At 42.4% G+C, this 5,675-nt stretch overlaps 1 long non-coding RNA gene across 1 annotated transcript; it reads left to right on the top strand.

The window, feature by feature from the left end:
• The first annotated feature begins 431 nt into the window (after nt 1-431).
• LOC141411331 (uncharacterized) lies at nt 432-5,281 on the top strand. The gene is made up of 4 exons (XR_012436100.1): nt 432-566; nt 2,153-2,260; nt 3,477-4,672; nt 5,008-5,281. It is a non-coding gene; the product is annotated as an uncharacterized lncRNA (long non-coding RNA).
• The last annotated feature ends 394 nt before the right edge of the window (nt 5,282-5,675 follow it).

The raw sequence follows: 5,675 nt of genomic DNA, 5'->3' as shown, positions 1-5,675 counted from the left end.
CTAAACAATAAAGTGCAACAGCTGTTCACACACCACTTACGTTGCCTTGGGTGTCACAGGTCATCTAGGAGGATGTGTGCACACTGTGCTAACACCACCGTTTTACGCAAAGCACTTGCTTACCCATGGATTTGGGTTTCCAGAGGGGGTCCTGGAACCACTCCTTCTCAGACACAAAGGACCCACTGTAAACTCTGTGCTTGCACAGAATTAGGCTGGAGGAAGGAACTTCAGGGAAGAATCAGAGCTGCTTAAATCCTTTGTGAAAGGCAAGTGGTAGAAACACAGAGAACAGTCCAAGCATAACTGAGTAGAGGTGAATCCAAGGACCTGGGGGGGGGGGCAAGGGGAGGGAGGAGGGAGGGTGGTGAGAGCAGACAAAGGGCAGGAGGGCAGGTTGAGCGAGTTTGCCAGAAATTGCTCCTGGGGTGCTGGAATGCAGGGCAGATGAGAAAAAAGTGAGCTGGGGGTGGGGTCAAGTGAGGGCTCTGAAGTTGAAAAGGTGGCAGTGAGATCACTTGTGGCCCATCCAGGACTCCCAAGGACATCTTTAACCACCCCCACGGGTAGGAAATGAGGGAAAATCTGAGTTAGTCAGAACTGGATCCTAAGGAAACCTACTCCGGATTCCCTGGCAGTCAGCTGTTTGTGACAAGGACCAGAGTGCCCTGCCTGCCAAGGGTTCTTTTTTCATTTTTAACATTGGTGAATACTGTAAAAAGAATCCTCTGTGTGTGTGTGTGTGTGTGTGTGTGTGTGTGTGTGTGCGTGTGTGTAGCAGGGGTGGGGGTCTCTCCCCCAGTCTGTGACCCTGTCTCAGCAGCTCCAGGGACCTCAGTATGGAGGGTCACCTTCAGCCTGTGGGCTCTGGGCTCTGAGTGCCAGGCCTGTAACCTAGGGTTGAATTAGCATTTGTGAGTCAGCACATGGAGAAGGAAGCGTTGATAAACAGAAGACTTGGATCTGAATCATGGGTCTTCCCCATAGTAGCTACTTCATTGAAGCAGCTAGCACAGAGAATAAGAATCAAATCGGAGTCTAGTGTTTATTTTTTCTCTGGTGCTTACAACTCGCTGACTTCCCCACACCCTGTCTTGTGAGTTGGTAAAAATAGTGTACACCCATAAGTAAGGAAATACGCCAAGGCACAGAAGACTTAGGAAGCGTGATTTTGCAGGAAACAACCAAACGAGTCTTAGGCTGGTCACAAATCTATGATCAATTTTATTTGCAAAGGGCTTTGTGTGTTGAGCTAATTTCATTCTCCACAATGCAGCTCAGAGTTCAATATTTCTGTCTCTAAATAAATAGCAGCAGTAACATATTTGGTCCCCAGCCTCCCAGGCAGAGTGGGAGGAAGGCAGAGGAGCTGGGGCACTGAAGTGACCTGTCACCTCTTGGGAATGGCCAATGAGATAAGGCAGGTCTAGAGTCAGCATCAGGTCTTAGGGAAAACAGAGGGAGCGAGACAAGGATTAACAAGTAAGAAATTTGGGGTTATCCAAACAGCTGAAGTGGGTTAATGCTAAATCAACCAAATGCATAGAACTGGCCAGGTAAGTAGGACGGGAGCATGATCCATTCTGAAATTGGCGTAAATCAATAAGTAAGGTGTTCAACCATCACTTGCTCCCAAAGCAGTGTCCTCAGGCACCATAGGTACCCAATCTGAGATGGCTGATTGCTTTTCTTCTGTGAACTGTTACTCTACAATATGGTTTTTGCACCACCTGCTGGCAAAGAATTATGGTCCCACCTCTCATTGAAGGAAAGTCTAGCATTTATGAATGGTGAGCAAGGCTGGGGAGATGGAAATCACTGGCATTATGGAGAAGGAGTAGCTACCATTGCTAAATAGCATCCAATGGTTTGTTATCACCTTGTTAACAAGTGTTCAATTGTGTCAGGTGGTCCGACAGGTGTTTTCTTCCTGAAAGTGTCATAACAGCATGAGAAGATTATTTGGATTATTTTGGATGATGTTAATAGGAAGGAGAACATTATTTTCCATGATTAAGAGAGACAAGTCTATCTGGTACACCTGGATAACATACAAACCCTGCAGACTCATTTTTTTAAAGGGTATTTCTAGACTGCCTCCATTTAAATATGTCAAAGCAACATTATTATGTATTTCTTTGTTTATTGCCAGGGAACCATTTGATTTTCATGACTGAGCAACACTTCTGGAACAATCCAAGAGAATGGCATTCTACCTGTGTGTTGGCAGTGGCTTTCTGAGCTGAACTTGCTGAGAATGGTACAAAGGCTTGCACCCACTCCTCTTGCCATTTACAAGGGAGCTGGCTTTTCCTTTTTCTTCTGTAGTGATGAAAAGTTGGAGTTAAATTTACAGGGGTTCAAACAGAATAAGCAGTTTACCCCAAACTATTTCTGGTTCAACCCAGCTCCAGCATGGTTGTTCTTTGATATTGTTCAGGTAGAAACCCAGGTTGGGGAAGGGGGATGTAAACAGAGCTACACGTGCATTTGGGGTTTACAACATGAATATTCCTTCTCCCTTCCCCACGCACAAACTTTATTTTATTTAAGTATTTATGTATTTATTTTTGTGCTACTGGGGATTGAACCTAGTGCCTCCTGCATACCAGGCAAGCACTCTACCACTTGAGCCACACCTGTAGCCCTTTTGTTTGTATTTTGTTTTTGAGATACTTTGCCCAAGCTGGTCTCAAACTTGTGATCCTCTTCTACCTCCTGAGTAGGTGGGATTACAGATGTGTATCTCCATGCCTGGCCACAAATTTCATTTTATGTGAAGAAGTGGCTTCTGTGTAAATATGACTATGATGTAATATCAAATATTATCTCTGCTTTCTCAGCTTTAGAGGGTTTTGCCTCCAGCCTCCCATCCACCTTCATTCCTTATTGTCTCCTCCATGTGTCACATACACTATCGCATTCCATGTGACTTAAACTCAACATTTATTGATTGGTTCCTGTAAAGAATCAGTCCTTGGAAGACAGAAGGAGAATCATGCCTACAAAAGTGTGGGTCAGACTGTGGGGAAAGAGACATGTGTCTAGATATCCTTCTAGGAGAGCCTTCCATCAGAAGATGGGAATGCCAGGAGGGGCAGGTTCCTCTGGCTGAGTGAATTAGAGAAGAGCCCAGAAAGAAAGCCAAGTAGAAAGTTTTAAAGGAAGTCCAGATCTGAAATCCTTGATCTTTTCAGCCAGCTTCCTTTATCTGTTTTTTTTTTTTTTTTGGTCTAATGAAATTAATTTCTCCTTTATTTAAATTCCTCTTCATTTATGTAGCTATTGTCTGTCCCCTGATACAGTCACAGTGGGTGGACATCTCTTGTAACAAGTGTACAACACTTCAGCAGTCTTTTGAAATGAACAGATCAATGCCTTTCATCACAGAAGTTGGAGCTGTGAGTGATAAGCGTTGCTCTAAATGTGGCATTCCTTGGGCGGGAAATGACAATCCTCTCTTTGTTATTTGAAAGGGGCATCTGGAAAGACAGTTTTGAGAACACTGAAGTCTGCCTGCATTGCCTAAGTGACTCCACATGAAGCGGATGCTTGGGACATCTTGGGAAGCTCATTCAGGCACCAAGGAATTCATCTCCTGTTTGGTGACAACAGCAGAGTCTTCCAGGTTCTTATAACCCTCTGTTTTTTTCAAACAAATCCAGAAACAGATGTGACTGAGGACAGGCCTACATGAAGTGAACTGGCCACAGTGAGAATACAAGCAGCCTCCTTCGGAAATGGCGTGGCAACTTCAGATCAGTTGTCGCTCAGCCATGCTCAGTGCCTTTTAAAAAAGGGGCCCTAATCTAAAGGTGACAGTATTTTGAAATACTTTTTAACAAATCTGAACAAGGCAATATGTCTGAATGAGCTTTGTCAATGGTTTTCTGACATAGAAACAATTGCAAGAAATATTTTCTCTAAAAATAATATTTTGTATTTCTGGTTAACTAGAAATTTCCTGTTCAAATAAAATTTTAACTGGTTGTAAGTGAATGAAAACTGAGGGAAGCCATATAAGGCATTTTTTTTCAAAATATTTACATTCTAAATACTGGCACTCATCAGATAATAAGTATACAGTTAGCTAACTGATAAGTTAGCATAAGAGATGAGATTGTAAGTTTGGACAATCCATTATCAATGTTTAAAGAAAGCTAATGCCTTTGTCCAAAAGTTACATTTTGGGGTAGAGTTAGGTTTAGGTAAAAATACCTAGGCATCCAGAATTTGTTTTTCCTTCTAAATGTATTTTTATCTAACCAATGATTGGCTGCTTTTTCTGTTTTAGACATTAAAAAATTACCATTCCTCTCTTCTTTGCAGAGGGTTTTGGACTGGTGGGTGTCCAGAAACACATTCTTGCTCTGATGTCCAGCAAAAAGCAAATTTACAAAGCTAGGCCTAGGAAAAAGCCAGACTTTTGTTCTCTTCCACTAACACAGAGCCATAAATTCAATGTGAGTGCATCTGTGGCCCATTTGTGACTCTTCCCACATACGCCATCACCTCTAAGCAGGTCATAGCCTCACCCCGGGGAGGGTACCTTGGGAAAGGCTGCCTGCAAGAGCCTGCCTGCACCTGACTGCACCCTGTGAGAACCAGCCACATGAGATGCCTGTCCCAGCTCTTCCCAGGTCTTTCTGCCCACACAAGACTCATTACAAAGGTGTGTTCCCTGCTTGCATTTTGGAATTTGTGATACAAGAATCCAGGCTTTGATCATAAATATTTGACTTTTGGTATTTATAATTTAAATGGCAAAAAGTGCTTCAGAAACAATTATAATATGTGGCCCCTGCAACACAGTAACTGTACTTATACTTCTTTATTAGGAAAACAAAAACCCAGTCATATGCAATTATTTAAACTTAAGACAACTTGCTTCCAAGTTGTGAAACAATATAATTTACATGCAAGCTTCAAGCAATTTAATGAAAGCAGGAGTTTACCTTGTTGTTACAGTGTGATGTCTCAAATGAATACTTTACTTGCTTTTCCCAGGTCTGATACACCAATAACCAGAAACTCAGGCCATGCAAGGACAAGTTAACTACAACGGTAGCAAAACGCCAATAAGAAGGCTGATTTTTGGTAAAGATCTTTTTATAATGGCCTCTAAAGTTTGAAATAAAAGGAAATAACTCTTAGGAAGGTACCAAACTTCTATTTTCCATGTAGACTGTGTTATATATTTTCCAGAGTTGATAAAGCTCAGCAGTACAAGTCTATTAAGTGTGAATCCATGCTTAATCATGGTAAATTTAGAGAGCTAATCTCATGGAGGCTTAAATGATTTGGATTGATTTTCTCCATCAGGTTATATTAAATATTAATTACTACCCAGATTCATTTCTATTACTCTTTGCTCTGTATAGGCCCTGCAGGTTGCTTGTCAAAGATTCTGCACTGAGGATTTATGAGATCTTGCCAAATACAGCCCTTCTGTGGAAAGTTATGGCTGTGGTGGAGGCTTGGATTCTCTGTCCTGTTGGAGAGTCTGGTTTTAACATCAGGGCAGCGGATCACAAGGTGCTGTGATCTGGTACTGATAAAATCCAGGTCATGGGTTTGATTGGTGTGTGAACCTTGGCAGAGCATCAGAACCTGGTCCTGGGCAGTTGCTTCTGAAGTGTGTTAGGGATGTAAGGGGAGGGAAAATGAGGGATTGC

This window comes from Castor canadensis, chromosome 10, assembly GCF_047511655.1.
Source record: "Castor canadensis chromosome 10, mCasCan1.hap1v2, whole genome shotgun sequence".
In the NCBI taxonomy this organism is placed as follows: domain Eukaryota; kingdom Metazoa; phylum Chordata; class Mammalia; order Rodentia; family Castoridae; genus Castor; species Castor canadensis.
Note: the sequence above shows the minus strand (reverse complement) of the source record. Positions and strands in the feature narration are given on the sequence as shown.